Genomic DNA, 25,032 nt, shown 5'->3' on the forward strand with positions numbered 1-25,032 from the left:
CGAATAGTACGAAAGTAAGAACATTTTTTCTCTGGCTTTGGGTTCGCCCATGTTCACTGTTGCACCCACCTTTTTAAGCTACTTAATCAGCAGAACCAATTTATTAGCAGCGCTAGTTTAAAAATAGAGATTGCGTAATTTCTACAGTTTTGGCCACACGCAAATCGAATTTGCTTGAAAAAATGCAACCTCTAATCTATATAACAATAAAATCCGTCCGGTTATCAGTTCTTGTCGCGGTCGCGGGTAGGGGATTTTCAGCTTTCCGTGCTCACAGAGGAGACAGACGGGAAACCTGCGGAGGGGGGCTAAATTTCTGTCGCCGCCACAGGCCCTTGGTAGTTGTTTCTGTTCTTGCTGTATCGCGCATGTTTCCCTGCACTCATTGGACTGCTGTTCGAAGGAATGTGTTGTTATCAGTGGAATAAACTAGGAAAAAGACTTCAATGCACGGATCCTGAGGGACAGTTATGGGTGCACTAGTTCAACGTTTAATTGGCACAATGAACGAGAGTGTACGTCGTAGGTTGCCCTTTAGTGTTGTTTCAATTGAAAGTAATTGTTGAACCGTGCAGTATTTTTTTTAGACTTGAATTTATTGGTTGTTCAGTCATAAATGGTGGACTTACTTTGCAATCTTATTTTGTACGTATGTTTAGTATTGAGATTTTTATAATAACTTAGTGACGAAGTGATAAAGTCAAGGGTGCGTTTTTATTTCGTCCCATCAGAAACCGATACTAACTTATTGCCGGAGTAGTTTAGCGCCGGTTTGACGCTAAATCCCAAAACGGAACAATATTTATGTTTCCAATTAAACGACTGGTCAAACGTGATGTCTCGTTAGACTAGAAGTTCTGTTAAGCCGATGAGACACAGCGAAGCCGAAGCTTGTCTTGGCTTAGCAGGCCAATGCGAAAGAACTATGCTTCGGGAATAAGATTGAAAAGAGAGAAAGATTAGTGTTTACCCAATTTTTCCTCCTTAGGAAGGAATATAGCATAATAATAATGTGATTGAATAACATGTGAATAAACGCATATAATCTCTAGAGACCCAATTTTTGAAAATTTAATTATGCTCTGTAGTTATTTATTGCTAGATAAAACACCGAATTTAACCTTTTGCTATCTTGTCGCTCTAACACGTGTCGCAAGTGTGTATACTCTACGGGCTTGCCCAAGTAGCATTTAAAGTTTTATAGCATGCTACAAGTGCAATTTAAGTTTTAAGAGGCTCTTTAAGAGTGCCTTAAAACCGCAATTGTTACTTGGGTGCTGTACCAGTGGTAAAAACTCACCAAACAGGGAATCCTAATTCCATAGTGTCATATGACCCGTGCTATGGGTTAAATTGTTGAGGGGGTTTAAAATATTTTCAACGGCGAACGGAGCCTAGGATGAACCGGGCTCCCTAGTATGCTGCATCACGCAGCGGAACGTTCGCTTTGCGCACCGAAGCCTTTTTGCCGATGATCGGCATAATTTTGGCTGATGGTAGTTCGGTGAAGTTTTGCTGGGTTTCGATTATTAAATTTCGATGTGTACAGATGAACCTGCCTAGAGGCCGTGTGGTGTCCGGCCAAGAATTGAGCCACTGGGTTTCTGCTCCCATGTCGTAGGAGGCGACTGAAAGTAGGAGTTCCTAAGTCAACGTGTAGTTCCGTGCCGTAGACTTGATGACTGGAGGGTCTAAAATATGCCAGTCGTGTGCGGAGCATTTTAGATTTTACCCTTACTGTTTTATGCGAATCTCGCAAATCGTGGGTATCAAATGATGGCTCCCTACATTAGGGCATTGCAAAAAAAACTTTTTTTTTGAATTCTCAAAGGCCCCCCCTCTCATATTGTGACAAATGTCAAAGTAAGCTCAGATGCCAAATTTCACATCATTTGGACAATTTTAGACCCCCGCCCACTTCGCTTGAAATTTTTTGAAATTGGTGCTATGGGAAAATATGGAGGAAAAATACATTAAATGCTCTAACTTTTGAAGAAGCAATCAGAAAATTACAATTTATACCTCTTTTGAAAGGAAATAATCTTAGTATTTGAATGAAGATATATTTGTTTCTTGAAAAATACGGGAAAGTGGGGTACTGGGTTATTTTGACCCCAAAATCCCCTATTTTTAATGATTTTTCTGTTCCGTGATGCAAAACATACATATTTTGTAGTTTTTCTAATGTGAAAAAATCTCAGAAATCGAACGGAACCCTTTTGACCTTAGTTCGAATACGAGAAGTTGGGGTTATAGGGCTTTTTGTCAGTCATATTAAATTTTATCATTTTCTCATGCATTATTCTTCAATCAATTTTCATAAAATGTAACTTATTGAACGTGTAAAATTCTGAGGAATAAAACAAAAATAAAAACGTAAAAAAGGTAAAATTCAAAAACATCAAACTTTTTGATATTTACTCTACAAATCTCATTTTTTTCATTATTTGTCCTAATACCTCAACTTCCCCTATTTTTCCAGGAATGGAACTTTTCTCATGTGATTCCTAAGCATATTTTACACTAAAAGTAGTAAATTAAATAAGAATTTTGTTGTTAAATGGAGTTAATATGTGCGATTTTATGATAAAAATGTGAAATCGACACTATATGTCAGATAATTTGATGTTCCTGAATTTTACCGGTAACGAATCTATTTTTGTTATAATTCTAAGGATTTTCCACGTTCAACAAGGTATAGTTTATGAAAATTGAATGAAGAATAATAGAGATATATTCACGAGAAAATGATGAAGGTTAATATTATTGTCAAAAGGCCATTTAACCCCAACTTCTCGTATTCGGACTAAGATCAAAAGGGTTCCATTCGATTTCTGAGATTTTTTTTACATTAGAAAAACTACAAAATATGTATGATTTTCATCACGGAGCAGAAAAATCATTAAAAATAGGGGATTTTGGGGCCAAAATGATCCAGTACCCCACTTTCCCGTATTTTTCTAGAAACAAATATATCTCCATTCAAATACTAAGATTATTTCCTTCCAAAAGAGGTATAAATTTTAATTTTCTGATTTCTACTTCAAAAGTTATAGCATTTAATGTATTTTTCCTCCATATTTTCCCATAGTACCAATTTCAAAAAATTTCAAGCGGAGTGGGCGGGGGTCTAAAATTGTCCAAATGATGTGAAATTTGGCATCTGAGCTTACTTTGACCTTTGTCACAATATGAGAGGGGGGGGCCTTTGAGAATTAAAAAAAAAATTTTTTTTGCAATGCCCTACCCTACATGCGTTAACATCCCAACTTGTTTGGTGTCCTCTAGTTGTTGTGCAACATATGTTGTAAAAGAAATGTACAGTTTTGTACCCAACAATGGTTAGAATAGCACCAATCAATCTCCAGCATAAACGTTCAGCAACTATGAATTTATCTCGACTTAAGCAGGAAGGTAAAACTTCAATAGCATTGGTTTAAGAACCGTGTTTCTATAAAGGAAACTTCTCTATTGGAAAGTTACTTAACACTGTCTTCATTGCTTACAACAATACAGGCATGACTAACCCACGTGAAATGCCTCGTGCTTGCATTCTTGCAAATAAGGCTATTAGCGCGTGTCTCATATCGGAGCTCATAGCTAGCGATATCTGTGCAGTCACAGTTACACTGACTGTCGGTAACATAGACAAAAAGAATTTTGATTGTTCAGAATATTTACCGCATAACGAGTCGTCTTCTTTTCAAAAACGTTGTATCATATTGTAGCAGATATGGGCTTCCGCTCATTATCGACAGTGATGCATTTGGGGCAGCTCAGATATCAATCTGAGAGGCTCTGAACTGATGGAGTACATAAGTAGTACCAATCTCCATATTCTGAATGTGGGAAACCGACCAACCTCTGTAAGGTCTGGGAGAAAGGAGGTGCTAGACATAACGCTTGGCTCAGAAAGAATTTCGCATGAGCTGGGAAATTGGCGTCAACTTTTTTAGATTATTTTTTTGGCTAGATGATCTAAATTCCGGTCTTCAATATTTATTGGATAAAATTATTTAGTTGCTCCAAGGTAGTGTGCGGTTTTATTCGATTAACCGTTGTGTGTCCAACGAAAAATCTCCATCAACAGGACGACAAGGGTAGTCGGGTACCTGTCAATTAAAAACTGCGTATCTATGGCATTTTTCAGCCGACTTGGACACTTTCGGATGTTTTAAACTGAGAATTAGAATTATTTGGTTCCCGGTACTCTGGATTTACAGAGGAATGTTGCAGTACTAGGATATGATTAGTAAATTCTAAAAAATCCTAGCAGTATGGGCATCAACATTATTGAAATTGTCTCAGGAATCTGTTGTTTATCGTTACTAAACTATATGGCAATTTGACCTCGGAACGGCCACTCTTGATCCCATGGGAAGCTGCTCCGGTTCCTAAATCATGGGATATATTCTGAGAAAATTCCAAGAATTTTGATACCCATATTGTTAGTATTCAATTAAAATTAACCCATTTGTTTTTTGTTGAAAAGTACCATTCAAATCTTTCAAATAAAAAAAAGCTTAGCGATAGCTGTCACACACGTTACAAACGATATTTTTACAAATGATGTCACACAACAGACGAAGTAAATGGATTAATAAATGAGGAATTCTACAAAGATCCGTCCGAAAATGTTTAAAAGCGTGACCGACCATCTAAGATTCCGATGAAACTTTACACGTTTTACAGGCATGGAAGACTAAACATTTTCCACAGTCAATAATATTATTTTGACTGACAAAAAAATTATCTGAGAACGAGTTACAGGGAATGAATACTTCTACGAGAAAAATTTATGTTAATAATTTAAATTGCAAAAAACCTAATTTTCCATTTTTTTGGAGAAAATAAACATTTTGAATTATTGTATGATGGAGAACTCAACGGTAAAAAAGTTTTTCTAACGATAACTTTATACATATTTTTAAACTTCATACTAATTGACATACGAAACTGTAATCATATTTTATAAAATATGATTCTAAGTATCATTTTAAATCAACATGCATTTACCAAAAATTTTCTAAAATGCGATAGTCGAATTTACAAACAAAAACCATTAATTCGTGTAATTATGCCCTTTTTAAAAGTTATTCGCGTTACCTCATCATAAAATATCAACAATCTAATGTTTATCGTTTTAAAGACGTAAAAGAAACTTTTTCAGTGTTTTTGGAACATGCGAAAGCTTCCAATAAAAAAGTTGTCCTAACAACTTTTGACATATTTTTATAATTCATACTGTTGCATTTTGATTGCGGGAATATGAAAGAATAACATGTGTTTATTTAATATGTGGATGTATTCAGGCATGGATTATTGAATGTGTCGGCGGGGTATTCTTGTAAAATGGTCGATGAATTTACATTAGAGCTATTACCTTCCATCTTCAGGTTTTAAAAACTTTTCTTTTTCGAATGTGAAGAGCTTATGTATGAAAAGATGTAGAGCAATATCTTCTATAAAATTGTACCGTTCAGTGGGAAATAAATTGTATACATATACAGGGTGTTTGGTTCATGGTTAAGAATCTCTCGAGAGATGTTATTTGATCATATTTGGAGAAAAAAATCATTCTACACATAGGGTAAGGTGGGGTAAATCCGACCTAGTAAATGGTTTTGGCTGTAAAATGCTCATTTTACATCGGATTAAGTCGTTTTATATACCAAATTAAATGTTAGACTCCTGGGCAACTTCGTATATATAGCATTAAATTCGGATCTTAAGAATATTTTGAGATACAAGCTTTTAACGAAAATGTTCATTTTTGCTGTTTTCAAAAATGGTGGGGTAAACCCGACCCCCTATGTTTTGGTTCATTTAGTGCAGGTATTACCCAAATTTTATGGTTTTTCAATGATTAATCAATGAATGTTGTGTTATTGAATTGTAACATGAAGAAAATGGAGTTCAATGTCAATCTTCGAATGCTAAAATCACGAGCAGTAGCACGTAATGATATTCCCATTTGCATCGGAGCAATTGCTTGACGAATACTATAATCATCACGTTTTTGTGTCTTTCGTTTGTAATTATGAACCATTTTTCATAAAAATAATTTTAAATAACAATAAACATATATTTCAATTTGATAAATAAACATTTTCTTAGCAAAAAAGCGGTCGGATTTACCACACTATTTAGAGGTCGGATTTGCCCCACCGTGTCATTTTTCATTACGATGCAATTAACAAAAGTTATGAAAAAGGTTGAACCAAATTCATCTACACACTTTGTAGGACTTTATTCAAAGAATTTAAATCCACTTACATTTTTTATGCAATCACTTTAACAATCAGAAATATCCTGTAGGCAATAATGCACAAAAGTCAAATCAAAGGTTGTAAAAACACACTTTTTGTCGTTTGAGCATCTCAATGTAGATTAATAAAATGCTGTCATGCCACCATTATGATTATGTTCGATGCTCTACACGAAACCATTGATATTAGCTCGCGTAGTGCTTCTGATTTTCGGTAACAGAAGGGGGTCGGGTTTACCCAACGGTCGGATTTGCCCCACCTTACCCTACTATCAAATCTCAGCTGTTGCAGAGTTATTGTACCTTTTCTGAAATTGACATGCTTGTTTTTAAATATCTCTAACTCAAAAAGCATATGTTGTATTTCAACTCTATTAATTGCATTAGAAAGCTGAGAAAATTTCATATTAAATAGTGTCTTCTTTTAGTCATTGAGTTTAAGTCACATTTTAAAAGTAAAGTATCTAAAAGTTAACTTTTTTTATCGAATTTTCGTTCAGTTATTGAAAACTCAAATAACATCATTATTTTATTAATTCGGATTGTTTGTCTAAAAAATCTGAATAATTTGTTCTTTGACGGCATCCATTTATCTTTTCTTGTTTCCACGTGTTTGGGTTATTGAACTTGGATATTTTTATATTCTTTTCTCTTATACTAGCTTCAAATTAAAAGTATGCCGCCTAACCCATTATTTTCTGTTTCCACTGGAAAGCTAAGAACATTTTACATGGAAAAATTTACTAATAACTTTCAATTAAGTGAAACTAATATTCTTTTAGAAGTAAATTTCTTCAAAAATAGTGTTATTATTTGAGTCCGTATCATTTTCTCTCATCGTTTCGACGCAAACTCATGCAAAAACGACGATTTTGAACCCACTGCATTTATGGTGACTTCATGTATCTACTATCAAATAGCAGCGAAATTAAAATAGATAGAAATAAAGTGTTAAACAAACACTGTAAAGAATTCTAAGGGACATCAAATGAACAATCAAAATGTTTGTTGATTAGTAATTGTACGAATCACACAACTCTTCGAAGCCATTAATTTCGAACTACTTTACTGGATAAACGACATTTAGTACACTTAACTAAAAGATATTTCTAGAGAAAAATTTCAATAGGACGTAAGTAACATTGAGAGCCTCTCTTTGTTTACTTTCTCTTTCGTTTATTACGACGTCATTACAACACTTTGCACTAATGTTCCAGTACATATCGACAGCCGGCGGTTTTTACTAGAATATTATGCAAACAGTAGAGTAGTAAATGTTGAATTGGCTGAGTAATGAACAGAAGAGAAAGACCTCAAAGAGAATCTCTCATTTTTACTTACGTCCTATTCTAAATTTTCTCTAGATTTGCGCAAAATTTAGTAGGAAATTTTCTCTGCTTACCAATGAAACGTTGGTAATAAGGATATATTGCATATTTTTAGGCTAGAGTCTGTTAAGCACTTACAAGTCAACTACAGGAAAAGTTTAATAATTTCAACGAAAAGAGAAGATATTCGAATATCATGTTGAAAAACAAATTATGGATCGTCTTGGAACTCAACATTTGGATAATAGGTATTGATATATTCATTATTCTTAATTTTAAGAAAACTTACTAAAAACCTCATCAAAAAAACTTTTGACTACTTCACCACTTAAAGGTTACTTAAATCCATTAACAGAAAGATTTAAGAGTTTTGTTCAGTAGGAAATTTTCTCTCCTTTTCCAATGGAGCTAAAAGATTTAAAATTCAAGGTACACTTCTTGATTTAAAGGCATTTAAAACAAACAGGTAAAATATAGAAAAAGTTTAATAACTCTGTAACGGTTGAGATTTAATGCTATTAATAGGACGATTTTTTTTCCAAATATGATCATCTATCACTACTTGAGAGATTCTTAACTATGAACCAAACACCCTGTATATGAAATACCAGTGAAGTTATTGCCATCAAACTGTTCAAACGTTTGTTCAAAATTTTAGCACGTAGACTGCTATTTCACGATAGCAAACTGCAGACAAATGGAAATATTTATTTATTCAAGCGCATTAAAGGTCTTGTACCTGACGCATTGTTTCTAATGTAAGCGACTGCAATTGCTATTTGTTACTAAATCAAAAACAAATAAGGAATTATAAACCTATAAACTTAGTATAATTTTGTGATTCTTTTAATATATATTACAAACCAATTTAGCAATTTTCAGTTGGATATCTTTATTGTTTGATTTAAACAAAATTTGATTTAAACAAAAATGCTCGGGCATCTCAAATTTGTAGATTTTTTGGAGAAATCAACTCTATTTCCATAATTTTTTGGTTTGAAAAACCCTTTGATGGCGATTTAGCTGCTAAAACAATAAATAACTTCATCGGATCAATTCCGGGGTAACGGTCTACAAATTTATCCGCTTTGACATGAAAGCATGGAATACAAATGAATCTTCATTTCACCAAGTTCAAAGTTTATATAACCCACCAATCTGCAAACTAATTGAAAAAATATTATTACTACCCACTCTAAATATTTACCGATCGAGATATGTTCTCTCAATTTCTTTTGACGAACATAAACCTTTTGGAAAGACACTAATTTTTTTTAATAATTTTAAAACCTTTTAGAAAGACACTAAAGTTTTTTTAGTGTCTTTCAAAAAAGAACAACTTTTTCCCAGTTTGCCCCGGAATACTATCAATTTCTTCACTCGCTTCTACCAATCCTAATATTTAAATCCATGGTCAAAGGTTGCTGCGATACGTCTTATTTCTTTAGGTTCGTACATAAGTTTAAAGACATACCTACGTACGCAAAGAGACTTCATCGAAACGTTGAAATCTTTCGTCTTTCCTTTCGGAGAAAATTGTTTAAAACAGACTTGCACTCTGTTTATATCACCACATTCAACTTATGTTCGTGTATATATGTAAATAAATTATTTTTAGAGTTTCTGTAAGGCTGCAAGCTTCTGTAACAAGCATGTAAAAATAGGCAGTGATACATTTAGATCTGCGCTATTTACATATTCTACCGAGCAACATATGCCATGTTGAGTTCCTAAACTATAAACACATTCGCTGTACATAGTTTTGTGTCCGTATAGGACTGTACGTAATTAGTCGCCCGAACGAGGAAAAAAACTACTCGATTTTTCGTCCTATGAGCAGAGGTCTCAAGTTTGTATATTTAGAAATGAAACGATTTTACCACATGTGCGCCGCTTTTCTCTGGTTTATTTGCTTCATCCGCCTGTCTCTTTATTATAAGTAGAGTAGCACTCATCTAACGCCAGCGATCGAAGAAATCTTGAGCGTTTTTTCAAAACGTCATATCTGCAATGAGTTACTCTCTTTGTTTGCTTTCTCTTTCGATTTTTACGGCGTCACTATAACAGTTTTCACTTATTTTACAGTACAGATCGAAAGACGGTGGTTTTAACTAGCATATTATGCAAAGAGTTGAGGGATAAATGTCAAAGTGATCGAATTATTAACAGAAGAGAAAGTAAACAAAGAGAGTAACTCATTGCAGATATGACGTTTTGAAAAAACGCTCAAGAAATGTCTGTTCTGTGGTAGAGTATTTCACAGCGGACAGGCGTGGCGGTGATCCTCATAAAATGGTACAAAAGGAGCCAAATTTTAGTTTTGATATCAAGTCACAATTCATTGGAGATTGGTTCTAGTGGTACCATAATCGAAAAATTTGTGAGAATCTAATTAAATAAAGTCAATCGAGAACATTATGGCACGAAAAAAAAGACTTGAAGCTTAGACACCGAACCCACTGTGTACGGTCGTCGGCACAAAGAAGAAAAATTTGAAAACAAAACCGACGACGAACACGCGCGCGCGCAGTTTCGTTCCAACAATCAGCGCATTCAGTTCGTTTCGTTCGGTTGTAGGTTATTTTTAAAATATGTATACCACACATCCATATACCACACACTAGGCGGCTGGTGACTTTCGATCGCAAGATCCCCGTGGAAGCTGCCGTGCCGGGCATAGTAGCAAACAATAAGACCATCTGCATCCTGTGCTTGAGTGCAGAGTCCCCCCCCCCCGCGGTTCGAGTACACACATCAACGAACATTCAACGAGTGTCGTAGCGACGAGATCGGTCAGGGCCTACTCGTTCCCGGAATGCGTCAATTGAATTAAATAAAAGCATAATTCGCCAGTCAAGTCGAGGTCAATCAAGGCGCTGCACTGGGTCAGTTTGCTGATGGTGATGGTGAATATTCTTCCTGCTAGTTAGCTAAGCACGTTATCAGTCAGACAGTGAAACAATACGCCAATTTCGATTGTGTCTCGTTAGTGTTCGTGTGCTTCAATTGGGTTGTTGGCAAACGTGTGCTCCTCCGTATCACCATGAGGTGTCGTGTGCTGTGAGTCTAGTTATGTTTACTTTTACGAATTTCGTAATTACGCTCTTATCGGAACGGCCTTTCATACGACGTCGGTAATCAAGTAAGTATGTGTTGTGTTTTCTTCTTTTTACCTAGTCGGCTCTACCGGCTTTTATTCAATTTTTCTGCTTGATTTTGTTCGTAATGAGTGTAATTCCGTTCGATAAAATGTAGCTCAAAGTCGCGGTTCTAGTTCTCTCTGCTGTCGAGCGAAATGTGATGACATGGTGGTATTCAGCGTTATGCCCCCATCGACGGTATTATTTTTCTTTCCATGTATGCATTTTATTGTTTTGCGATGATGGCTGCGACAAAAGCTGCTAGCTATCGATCAGGTTCGCTTCATGGTTGCATTTAAATTTCTCGACAATCGGGCTTCAATGACTAGTAAGCGGTGAGTTTTGTTGAAAAAGTTGCGAGTTCTGGTTGTGATTGTGCTTTATATCACAATAATTGAATGTATTACTATCATGGGATTACAATGCTGGTCTAGCCCGACAGTGAAAGTTAGCTACCGTATATCTCACGCGAGTCACGAGTATATTTGTATAAAATTGCGAATTTGTGGTTTATTTGTTCGACTTAGCACACATGTTCGGAAAACTTCAATAAAATGTAACCGGGCCTGTTTGAACGAGAGAAATAGGTGCACAACAAAATAATATAATAAATGTATCTTGTTTACGATATTGGAAATGGTGTTTTGTTTACGAATACTTGGGTAAATCACATCGTCTGCTAATTTTTCCAGTTTGATTCTGTCTTCTTTCTAACGATATCTTAGACATAACAAGAGCATAGGGGAACCGAGGATAAACCGACACCTTAAGAATAATCATTGTTCTAAAAGAACAGAACTGCTAAAATTATATTTACTACACAGAAGTCTTATTCAGAAAGTTTCCATTAAGGTATACAACTTTATTCGTGTTTAAGACGAATGTGAGATTCGTTCGAAATCGATTCGAACGAATAGTAAGCCCATTCGATTTTGCTGGGAATACAAACTACTTTCGAACGAATCTTGCATTTGTCGTAAACAAGAATATGGGTGATAAATTAGTGAGGAATTCCACGAAGATCCGTCCAAAAATCATTAAAATCGTGACCGACCATCTTAGATTCCGATGAAACTTTGCACGTTTCACCGTCATGGAAGACTAAATATTTTCCACAGGTAATAAGATTATTTTGACTCAAGAGCAACTTTTCAAAAGGGCGTAAACGTTTCTACATGCATGAATTTCAAAAAAAAATTGTTCGATTACTATATTTTATACAGCAAAACTGTCTAAGAAGAGTTACAGGGAATGAATACTTCAGTCTGAAAAAAATATACGCTGAAAAAAATGTTGTGTCATTTTTCAAAAAAACAAAAATTAATGATAAAAATTTAAATTGCGAAAATCCCATTTTTTAAATTTTTTATATTTTGTTACCAAAAACCTAAAGAGAAAAGAAACATTTTGAATGTGATTGCATGATGGAGAAAAAAATCGGTAAAATTTTTTTTCTAACAATAACTTCGTACATGTTTTTAAATTTCATACTAATTGACATATAAAATTGTAATGTTATTACAGAATATAATTCTAAGCACCATTTAAAATCAAAATGCATTTAACAAAAATCTTCCAAAATGCAATAGTTTTCGAGATATTTGAAATTTTAAAAACATGTACAAAATTATTGTTAGAAAAACTTTTTTACCGATTTTTTCTCCACCAATCAATCAATCACATTCAAAATGTTTCTTTTCTCTTTAGGTTTTTGGTAACAAAACATAAAAAATTTAAAAAAATGGGTTTTTCCGTCATTTAAATTTTTATCATAAATTTTTGTTTTTTTTTTAACACAACATTTTCTTCAGTGTATATTTTTGACAGACAGAAGTATTCATTTCCTGTAACTTGTTCTCAGAGAGTTTTGCTGTATAGAATAGGGACCATTCATAAATTACGTAACGCAAAAGTTGCCCAAAATTGACTCCCCCCTCCCCCCATGTAACAAATTGTCACAAATTTAGTTATCCCCCCCTCCCCTATTACGTAACAAATTCCTTGAAAATTTTTTTTTTAATGTAGAATACATTTAAGGTTTCAATATAGGGGTCCCGTTTCAAAATATCGGCTGCGGCGCCGCGTCAGATTTTGAACGTTAATAACTTTTATCATACTAAATAGAATGATTTGATTTTTAGGCCAATTTGTTGCAAATATGTTCCTCTATGCTGTATTAAAATTTGAAGTATGTATAACATGCACTAATAACAAAAAAATGTGTTTTGAAAAATCTTTCGAAAACGACTCGGAAAAGTGAAATTTTTCAGCCCATTCCGCACAGAGCCGTCAAAATGGTGGACCAACCGAGCAATAAAATAATGAAAAGTTTATATATAGGTCCACTACATGTTTGTTTTATGATTATTCGCATTGGGTTGCTTGACGAGAGCAGTTGGTGGGGGAAAGACGGCATATTCCTTTGGTTAGGCCATTAGAAGCCGGACGGAAAGGAAAGGCTCATGCACGGCACGAGAACGAGCGAGAAAGCGATAGTAGTGCATATTAGCGCGATTATATAAATATCTGTCGGTCGGTTTTTCTCATCATTCGTATTCGTTCAAGCACTAGCAAGCAGCCAGTCCACCGAAGGAAAGCAGTTGGCGATGACGACGGCGGAAAAAGTGCCCCAGCTACTGGTGACTCATCGCAACCCGATCAGGAACTGTCGCCCTGCAAGAATTTCGCCCCAACTAAAGGGCAACAGAGAAACTAATCTGTGTTCTAATAAGAGTTAAACGGGCTCACCGTGTCCGCGGGGAGTGCGTCTGAATTATGCTCCCGCAATAAAACAATAAACGGTTCTTTACAGGACCAATTAATTGTGTTGTAATAAGAGTTAAACTGAAATTTACATTTTATGGTGCATAACAAATAATTTTCAGAAAGCTATATAAGAAATATGATGTGTGGAAAGAAAGAAAGAGAATTTAAATTATCCTCTCGCTCGTTTTCGTGCACTGCTTTTCCATTCCTTTCTGCTGCTACTACCATCATAACTAAAACGAATGTGCGTGTTCCCCCACAATCTCTTGGCCAGTGTTGCCACAATTGCATGTCGCTATTACAATTTGAATTATTTTATTGATCCTCTCTAGTATTGATAAAATATAGAACGTGCAAAGTACACTAGTCGCATGCTTTTATTCGAACTTTTTGGCAGCCTCCGTTGATTAACTGCATAAATCGATTTGTTTGTGCAGCTCCTTGCTAGTAGCAAACTAAATAGCCTTTATCAGCGCTAACAAATAAGACAAAAGAATTTAAATTTGTGAAAATTTTCTCCTTCCTTCTTTTCAAATCTGCCACATTCTTTGAAAATATTGTTGGAATGTTGTTATTGAAAAACTGAACATGCAAGTTTGCTAGCACTGGCCACTAGATTGAAGGCGATGGAAAGACAGAATATTCGTTTTGGTTATGCTAGTATTGGTAGCCGAACGGAAAGGAAAGGCACAGGAATGGCACGAAAACGAGCGAGAGAGCGATAGTAGTGCTTTCTCGTGTTTTCATATATGAATATTGGTCGGTTGGTTTTTCTCATCATTCGTATTCGTTCAAGCACTAGCAAGCAGCCAGTCCACCGGAGGAAAGCAGTTGGCGATGATTACGGTCCGCAAAAGTGCCCCAGCTACTGGTGGCCCATCGCAACCAACTACCGATCAGGAACTATCGCCATGCTAGTATTTCGCCCCAACTAAAGGGCAACGGAGCAACTAATCCGCTGGCTAACATTCCAGCGTCTGGTTCGTAAGGTTGTGTATTACTTCAAAGTCGAGCTACGCTTACAAAACTCAGCCGTAATGAAGCCAGTGATGCCTACTTGGTCGGTTTGTGGGAGTGGGCGTAAATTACAATAAAAGCAACGGTTCTTTTCAGGACCAATCAATTGTGTTCTAGCGAGAGTTAAACTGAAACTTTCATTTTAAGGTGTGTAGCAAATTTTCAACAAGCAACATAATACGTTGTGCGGAAAGAAGTAGCTTGCACATGGAAAAAAAAATTAAATTATCCTCTCGCTCGTTTCGTGCACTGCTTTTCCATTCCTTTCTACTGTTATTATCAGTATTACCAAAACGAATGTGTTGTTGCATGTGTTTAAGAGAAACGTTGAAGTCGCATGCTTCTATTCAAGCTTTTTGGCAGCCCCCGTGAACTAACTGCATATGATTTTTTTGTGCAGCTCCGTGCTAGTAGCAAACAAAATGGCTCTACTAGTGTCTGATTCGTGAGATTGTGCAGGATTTCAAAGTCGAGCTAAGTTTATAAAGTTCAGCCGTAATGGTACCCGAAGAAGCCAGTCTTGTCGTTTTGTTCGAGGCTACAAAACAGTTCGCTAGGCACGTAACTATCATGCCAAAAATATCCAACGATCCAGCGCATCACCATCAACACCAACGCCGATACCAAAGGTTCTTTTCAGAACCACCATTATTACCATAGAGAATTATTTGAAAATTTCCCATTCAAACGTGATTCTGTTGAATATTATTAGATTTAAATTAACGTCTCGAATTGAAATCACGACGCTCTGGTTATGTGACAGACATTACCCACCCATCTTTTTTTATTGTGATCACGACTAACGGTTTAATATAGACACCCCATTTCAATATTTCTGAAGGAACAGAAGGTCGAGTTTGGAAAGTTTGTAACTTTCATTGTACTTAACCAAATTACACAATGTTCGCACTAATGATTCAGAAATATGATCAGGAATCTTCTGTTAGATTTGTAAGTATGTATAATTTACATGAATAAAGAAAAATTGATTTTCAGGAATCAATTATTATCTGTTCTTCCATTGGCCAGTACTACGCGACTTCCTCATGCTAACAATTAATTTCATCGTTAGCCATCTCCCTCACCAAGGCCAACAACGCCAACAAAACTGGTACCTTTTCAGGACCACCATCATTTTTGTAAAGAATAATTTGAAATATTCCTCGCCCAAATCACCTTTAGTCCGAAAATTCCAATGAGTATCAACATATTTGAAGAACGTGTTCCTTATGTATTCTACATCTCTCCGGTTATGTCGCAGACATTACCCACCCATCTTTTTTTTTCTTCGATGAAAACATGTTACGTAACGATCTAGCTTACTCCCCCTCCCCCCTATGTCACAATATGTAACAACTTCTCGAACCCCCCCCCCCCTAAAAGCGTTACGTAATTTATGAATGGTCCCATACAGTAATCGAACAAAAAAATTTTGAAATTCATACACGTAGAAACGTTTACGCCCTTTTTAAAAATTGCTTTTGTATCAAAATATTCCAATTGCCAGAGAATATCATGGAGATTCATACAGTGAACACACTTGCAAAGTTTCGTTCGAATCGATGATGGTCATATTTTGCGGTCGGCCGGTTTCTCATGGATCCCTCTCTTTCAATGATTAGGATATGTTCAGGAGTGTTTCAGTTTTAGATTTAAAATTTTGACGATTCTGTAATATAAAACTGAAAATTTTAGAACTAGAACTTGCTGTCTCAGGTGCAGTTTTAACGGGTGTTCTATTTAGCTTAAGGCTCAAGTTACCTCAAGGCTTGGTAGTGTGCGTAAGAAAAATTGTGTTCAGCTTTGCCACCAGATTATCCATTTAAACATTTTCAAAACTCTAAAAGAAGAATATCAGTCGATTTATTAGATCATCACGACTCAATTCATGAAAAATATCTGCTGGAAAAACTATCGGCTTAGCTGAATGGTGCTTTTGAAAAAGTGGCTGTGGTTTTTTAATTGCGCAGTTGTGTTGCGTACCCCAGTACGGTGTGGTAGTGTGACAAAAAATCACAGCCACTTTTTCAAAAGCACCATTTAGCGAAACCGATAGTTCTACCAGCAGCTATTTTGTATGATTTGAATCGTTGTGATCTAATAAATCGGCTGATATTCTTCTTTTAGAGTTTTGAAAAGGTTTGCATAGATAATCCGGTAGCAAAGCTGTGAACACAATTTCCTATCCATACTACCAAGCGTTCAAATCTAACACATGCTCAAAAAAGGTAACAGGAACCTTAAAATTCATGTCTCGCCATGCCTTCAGCGTTACTGCATTTGAATTTATTTTCCCCAGTCAATCGGGTCTTAGTGTCTGTGCTGAGTACTCTCCCTTTGTTTAAAACACAGCTCTAAACGTGTTTTAAAATCAGCAACAAATAGAACGGCGTCGTATAACAGTTTTAAATTTTAAAACATAATTGTTCAAAATCATAAAACAAAACGTTCTGCTGGGGATGTGAATGTTTCAGTTGCAGTTCTACTTTGAAATTCCTACAAAAAATAAAACGCTCCTGAACATGCCCTTAGTTACATGAAAAAAAATTCTTCGCGGAACTAACATTTTCCAAATTGTGCGGGCCTGATATAAGGGCGAAAGAGAAGCGGTTTTTCGCAATTTTTTTCGTAAGGATTTTTCGTTTCAAAAAAACAACGTCAATGGTTACTTCTTTTTCGCCTTCTAGACCAGGTTCGCCTTTGCACAGTGGTCGGAAACCCCAAAAACGTGAACTTAATTCGCTAGAGGCCAAACCATCGAGTTTATTCACAGGGTGTCTTTGAAGGAATTTTTCGTATGAATATTCTCCACAATCTGATACACATTAAATTTAGGCATGGTTTACTATTATCGAACCACAAAAAACTTTTTATACTGACGAGATAGAAAGTTGGTATCTTCGACAATGTTTTAGAAATGCTCGTAATGAAGAATTTTGTTGAAGAACTTGAACTTGTGGGATCAAAGGTTATCGATTTATAAAGCGTTTTCTCAGGCAACCTCCTTAAATTTATTTTTTTCAATATAACTTTTTTCATTGTGAATTATCGTGCAAACGATGTTCTAGACAAGTATGGAGGAATTAAAACCACATAATATTGTTGAAGACTGTATGTAAAATACTTCGTTTCAAAGTTATTGAAGATTTTAAAAAAATTTACGACAGCTTCAACTACGTAAAAGAAAGAAAGGCGCAAACCAAAGTGTAAGAAATGGTAATTTTTTCAATGTCTAGACTATGCACAATAAAGCTAGGAAGGTATGATCCGTAACACCCTAGAACCCTATGAAAAGGTTAACCTCACATTAACATGTTTCTTGACTTTTTCCATACATACAACCATTTAATTAGCTGCAAATGAAGAATGTACCACTTGATCCATTTGATAATTATGATTTGAATCTTAATTAGGAAATCGATCAAGTTACTGGAAAAACTAAATACCTATCTGAATACTGCTTTCGAAAAAGAAGCTGCGGCTCGCGCAAAAAAAAATTGTAACCCTAAAGGGAAGAAAAAGTGAATGATCCGATTTATACAGGAATCCGAATATATAGTTCAATGAGCACGTTCCTCGTATGTCGTCAGTGTATCTTGCCTTGTCCTCATCATTTCTTGAGCGGAAGGAAAGGAGAAAAAGGAGAGAGGAATGGAAGGGTGGGAAAAACAGCACAAAAACAAACAGCAGGTATGTTAAGAGAAAATAACAGCACAAAAACAAACAGCAGGTATGTTAACATACCTTTTCGCGAGAAAAAATTCAAGAAAGTTTGAATTTACGTAAAGGCATAACGCAGTGATTTCATTATTTATTTATTTATTGGAGCAGGGAAAAACCCTCTTGAGATGAGAAAACATAAGCACTCTTTCTCAAATGGGCGCAAAACCTCCTCGTCTTTTCGTACCAACAGATATGATATAATCCAAATGATACATAATTACTTATAGCTATATAAATTACATCCTAAAATAAAACGTCTTATCTAATATTATAATTACAATAAGCGTTACGAACTATGTATTAAACTACGGGTCATGTTTTTAAAATAACACTGTATAGACGTCTAAGGGAAACACGGGACAAGTTAAAGTCAAAGGACGTGTAACATTGGTTGAAAATTTTTCACATGCTTGCCATCGGTTCGTCGAATTCGAATAATTTGTTCTAGCAATGGGAGTAATAAGAAAAGAGATCTTTGATGCAGGTCTCCTGTTTCAAGTTAGATCCTAGCAGCGAATAATGATATATGATAGGGTTGCGTTTACGAGTGAAGGTGATAGTAGAGCACTTTGATGCGTTCAGCATCATTTTGTTTAAATTGACACCAATTGGCGAAGATATCGAGCTGCTGTTGCAAAAACTGGGCATCATTCGGATTACAAATTCTTAGGTATAATTTAAAATCATCGGCGTAGGAAAGCTTTAAGCATTTCAAAGAGAGATTGACGTCATTGATGAAAATTAGAAATAGGAGAGGTCCAAGGGTACTTCCTTGTGGTACACCAGAGGTAACGGTAATTGTTTCAGAGATACTATATCCTATTTTCACTGATATCACACAAAAGTTATAGTATTTTGATAGTACTTTTTTCAGTGAAAAACAAGCATTAGTTTGTAAAAATATATTGATCACCGAAACCCTTTTTATATACGAGGCTTGCGGTGATCACGATTAAAGATCAACTATCCTAAAACTCATAAAATTCCATTAGTATAGAAGTAATTATAGTACCTTAACGATTAGTTGAATAAATAATAATTTTTTCTTGCATTTGGGAATGTTTTCCCTAAAAAACTGATGTTTCAAGCTCTAAATTTGTTTTAAAAAGAATCTACCATTAAACAAAAAATTATGCATGAAAAAGGAATCGTTAAGGTACGAAAAAAAATTATTACTATTAATTGAAAAAAATGAAGAAAATCGGTTTAGTATTTTTTAGCAATCGTGATCACGCAAAAGGCATTTTTGAAAAACGACATTTCGAGATAATCGAGTTTAAAATTTCTAAGTTACGTCTGCTCTTGGTAGACGAAGCACTCTTCGAAGCGCTGTAACATTCGATCTATTATTTGGACCTATATGAAAATTTGGGAAAATATTCTCAATAAGTTGTACTTTCAGATAACGTAATAAAAAAAATTCGATGTTTTGAAAAATAAAAAGGCAAAGCTCTTTACCGCATTGGATAAGAAATTTTAGTATGTCACTGCGTTTCAGTAGTCCAAACGCGGTGTCGTCTATGTAAGGACGGCCGAAAGCTCGAAATCGCAATTGCGCTACTGCTGGACAGTTGCATACCAAATGATATGAGGTTCCGTAGTCGGATTCACAAAAATCACATGAAAATGACTGAGCGCGTTGAATAGTTGCCGTGTGATAATTGAGTTTATAGTGGCTGAAATATGTAGATTTTTCGAAAACACTGGGCACTATTGTTGTAGAAACGCCTTTGTTTGGCGACACGTTTGTGGATTTCACCAATAATTGCGATGCTCGGACGAAGCCCAGAACCGTGATTTTTCTCTTATCCAACTTTTCATAATTGGAAGGGCGGGCTCGGGACCAACGAAGTCAATCGCTGCATCTGCCCTTGTCAATTCGTCAGCCCATTCATTTTCAGCAATACCGGAATGTCCGGGTACCCAGACAAGGTAGGTAGTGTTGACAATGCTTAGTTCTTCGATTTGAGTTCGGCACGCGATGACTAGCTATGGGCCTTGATTGCAGACTGACTATCGGAGCAGAATTTTATAACTTTGCTGAGCCTTGACAGCAGCCTGGCTATCGGAGCAGAATTTTATAACTTAGCCGGACAAACTCTGTTAAAGGGCCGATTGTACCCCGCACATATTCGCGAAGACTTCTACTTGGAATACAGTACAGTATCTACCTAGCTAGTGAGATTGTTGCAATTTCATTTCACGACAATAGTCACCAGCACCAGCACGTCCAACCATCAGAGAACTGTCAGTGCAACAGACCACTTGCGTTTGTTGTTCTCTCCATTTAGCCAGACAACCACTCCTCTCGAGAGGGAAACTTCACATGGAATGTCATGTAAGGAAAACTATATGTGAGTGTACTATCGGTGGGAGCAAGAATATCTTCACCCCATGTAACCATTTGTGACCACAGTCGTGTATGACTGGTAGCAAGATCAACACGGTTTCATGCATTTTTAGATAACTTCCCATTACCATTACCAGTATTTGCAGATAATTTAGCTTTGATTGGACCCTCGTCACCTCTCCTTTCTGTCACCACACAAGGCATCCGTATGACCGTATTGGACGTACAATTGTCGTGTAAATCCAATAGACGTATTTATGTTTGAGACTCCAGGTCTTTCAAAAAGTTCGTCTGCACTGCCCGAAGGTCTTGTACGCTTTTTTGACTCTGAATTCAATGTGAGCAGACCAATTCAGTTTGGAATCCAATATCAGTAGTTCAGCATCAAAGAATTGCAAGGGACGAACCCCGGTTGTTATTTACTTTTTCGTGAAAAGAACGGTTGGTGTTTTATTTGGGTTAACTGATAATTAAACTTGTCGACACCACTGTGCTCGTTGTATCAAGTCACAGAATGTTCCGAAGCAAATTCTAGCAATTAGTATTAGGTAATCATCAGCAAACCCGTAGGTTGGAAAACCAAAATCATTGAGTTTCCTCAACAAGCCGTCGGAAACCAGGTTCCATAGCAAAGGTGACAGAACGCCACCCTGAGGTCAGCCACAAATACTTAATTCCCTTATCTCTGCCTGTCTCAGTGACGAACAAAGAATGCGGTTACTAAGCATTGCGTTTGTCCAACCCGAGACACATGCAGATATCCCATGAGCGCGCATCGCTTCCAGAATAGAGTGGAAGGACGCATTGTCAAAAACACCTTCAATATCTAGGAATACACTCAAGCTAGATTGGTTGATCGAGAATGCCTTTTCTATGTGGTAAACAACATCGTGAAGCAGACTGATCATTGAACTAAAATGTCGGTCAAGTCCGTAATCACCTTTTTAGGATTATTTAATGATAGATCTGGAAGGAAAATTTTTAGAAACAACCACGCATCGTAATGTTTACTTACTCACACGAGAAGGGACTATCGAATGACTATCATTTTTGGATAAGAATGAATCGCACAGTTCTCCGTCTCCACAAATAGTGTGAGAATACATTTTCCAAACCAATATAATTAATAATTTTATCCACCGGAGAACGCGGTAGTTTTCGTTATTTTCGAAAACCGAAAACACAGTACAGTAGACTTATTTTGTCATGTTTATAATAAGCGCCAACAGGACAGGAAGGAATAACCTTTTTTAGCTCATTCTCCGGCAGATTCATTTACCGGAGAAATTTTATTCGAATAACTTATGTGAGTGGTGACTTTTCATGTGAAAATATCAGTTTTTATTGACGAAGTTGTGAAAATTCCGGGCTTCTTTACTCAAATTAGTCATAAATACAATTCCTGTATATTAGATTATATTGTATTAGACGTTTGGGCTCACTTTTATAACGTGAGAAAGCACATACAAATACTATTTCGAATAAAGCGAGCGATTAACACTCGGTTGCTGTAGGTAGCACAGCAATCGATGCTATGGAATCGGAATATAGCTCTTAAGGGGGGCCTCTGTTGTAGTGGGCAAAACATTGTCTTCTTTTTTATCCGCTTAATTGTTAGTATTGGACCTTTAGAAAGTCTTCCAAAATCTCGGTGGCCACACCCATGCACTCCTCGCGTGTATTTGCTGTAACACACGCAGATTTCAATCTGACACCCTTTAACCCATTCATGCCCATGTTGTTTGTGGACAACAACCTTTTTAAACAGCTATAACTTTTGATTGAGGCAAGATTTGCTCACAAGAATAAGTAAGGCTACTGAATGTGACTATTGCCTTCCATTTGAGTGTTAACAGTTACTAGGATTAGCTCTAGAACTGAAGTTATTGCAATTAGTCTGATTGTATTCCGATGGAGCAGTGCTGCCAGGGACAGTTTATTTTGACGACGGAAAATGAATTTTTCATATATCTTCGTTATGTTGCAATATTACATATTGAAAGCTGATAAAACTTATCAATTTAGACTGTCTTTGGCTACGTTTTCCACGCAAGTGAACTATTGTAAATATTCTAGGAGAATTATATTGAGCATTGGAAGGTAAAAATTGAGCAGATTCTAGCACTGCTTCACCTATCTTTATAAAAATAGGCTTTTTGTGTTTCTAGACTCCACCGTTTTCAAGGAAAAATAGTTTTGAAACCCTATCTGCAGTTGGGCATGAAAGGGTTAATAACGGTTTTCTTGAAACTGCGTTTTTCAAGTTGGCGCACAATGACTTGATTTTTTATGAGAATGCGTAATATGTGTAGTTTTTCGATGAACCACAGAAAACTGAATAATTTTTTTTCTCCCTATTATTTTGAAGAAAAGTGAGCAATATTACAGTATTATATGAGATTTTTCGGTTTTCTTGAAGCCATTTTCCGAAACACGAACTTTTTTTTATTTTTTTTGGTTCATTGAGTAACAACTATAAGTCTAAGCTTTACAAATCTTATTGAATTTCCTGTGTCAGACAATTGTATCAAGGGTTATCGTGTTCGTCGCGGTGCTCCTCGACGTGGAAATGGTTGGACGTCTACTCTTGGAACGTTCGTATGTGTGGCTCTGCGTGACTGAAAATATTATTTATTGTTAAAACTTCGACACTTATTACCATTTTTTCATGTTCTCAAGTAAATTTTACAAATTAAATATTGTATTACGCTAGACTTTTCCCTTTTATTCCTACACTTCAACATATATAACCCCTTAAATAAATTTGGAGTTAGGCTTGATGTGTTATTTGTAGTACAACGCACGCGTTGGCGAATCGATTCGTATCTAACGAGTTAGTTATTCGCCGTTTTAGATATTTTCGTGTTGTGTGGTAGAATGTTTTTCAAAAATTCGGTTTTTTGATACAACTCTTTTACATATTTCGCGTTGTGAATGAAATAGGATTGGTGAGAGTTTGTTTAGTCCAGAAATTATGAGCAGTTTTCCTGAAAAAATGTCTCGTTGAAAGGTTGATATCTAAATCATTTAATTGGAGTTTGAATATTGCGCATTTCCAAAGTAGGAGCCAATAGAGTGAATAGAAAAAATGGCCCCCATTGGTCCATACCTGAGTCGTACTAGAAGTGCTTGTTCCAAATTTGAAGCAATTCGGTCAAGCTACACTGCAAGTCTAATAAGAAAGATAATTTCATTTAAAACTTTGTCGAAGACTGCAAGTCAACATGACTTTGTTAGAAGAACATACTATTGAGCTAAATCTAATGGTTATTTCACAAAAATGTTTAGTTCGTGGGAATCGAGTACTGATACATAACCATGCACTGCTAGGCCCCATGGAAAACTGACTCAGACATCACTTCGTTAAAAGTTTAATAACTTCAAAAAGCCGGATTGACTAGCAGCCTTCGACAAAGTTGTAGACAATTAAATTATCTTTCTTATTTTCACTTATAGTGATAATACGATGCACACAGTGCCACCTAGCGACAAAAATGCGAATTAGTGGGTTTTCTCCATGTAAATTGACGAAAAATCTCATACAAACTTCAGGTACGTTGGTCCGGTAGCTAGATCTGTCCGATTCGCTTCAAATTTGGAACAAGTACTCCTGGTGGGACTAGGAATCGACTCAGAGCCGGGCCGATAGGGGTCATTTTTTCCCTGTCACTCTAATGTCCACCTTCTATGTGGTCACAGGTGGAACCAAAATTTTCTAACCAAAACACGACTCATATGATATATTAAAATTCTTCTATACATACTATTCAGTTAAACTGGGCCATTGTGTCACAAAATGTATAGTTTGTGGCAATCGAGTACTGATACACAACAATGCGCTGTTAGGCCCCATGCAAAACTGACTCAGACATCACTTCGTTAAAAGTTTAATATCTTATTCTAACAAAATCGAATTGACTTGCAGTCTTTGGTAAAGTTTTAGATATTTAAATTATCTCTCTTATTTTCACTGGCAGTAAAAATCTGATTAATATAGTACCAGCTTGCGGTGAAAATGCGAGCCAGTGGGTTTTCTCCATGTAAATTATCGAAAAATCCTATATAAACTTCGGACACGTTGGTTTGGTAGCAAGACTTGTCCGATTTGCTTCAAATCTGGAACTGGTGGGACTAGAAATTAACCCAGGGGTGGGCCGATTAAGTTTTTTTTTAATATTCATTATTTATTTGGGAAGTCTAAGGGGCTATTTTCAACAAGGTTGGTCCGAAATTATGTTTATTCAGAGGCCTATGTGCGCCTCATATTTTCAATTAGGATTTTTTTCCATATTCAAGAGGACCGCCTTGGATTTATTTGTTTTAAACCAGTGTCATTATTTTGCAAAGAATTTGTTTTGAAGGTACTAGATGGCTAAGCCTGTCGAATTTCTATATTTACAACCAAAATAATAGATTTGTGCCTACGGCATATTGACGAGT

At 36.0% G+C, this 25,032-nt stretch overlaps 1 protein-coding gene across 7 annotated transcripts in view; it reads left to right on the forward strand.

Moving 5' to 3' along the window:
- The window catches only part of LOC131689419 (zinc finger protein OZF), a 50,781-nt gene that overhangs the window by 378 nt on the left and 25,371 nt on the right, over positions 1-25,032 (forward strand). For 2 of the 7 annotated variants that reach the window (XM_058974494.1, XM_058974493.1), the window contains exon 1: positions 10,119-10,738. The exons of 4 other annotated variants lie outside the window; for them this stretch is intronic. The gene's annotated coding sequence lies outside the window, so the exon portion shown is untranslated. Of the gene's footprint in view, positions 1-10,118; positions 10,739-25,032 lie in introns of those variants that run through there. One more of the 7 variants, XM_058974496.1, reaches the window with a different exon arrangement.

The sequence above is a fragment of the Topomyia yanbarensis genome, chromosome 3 (assembly GCF_030247195.1).
Source record: "Topomyia yanbarensis strain Yona2022 chromosome 3, ASM3024719v1, whole genome shotgun sequence".
In the NCBI taxonomy this organism is placed as follows: Eukaryota; Metazoa; Arthropoda; class Insecta; order Diptera; family Culicidae; genus Topomyia; species Topomyia yanbarensis.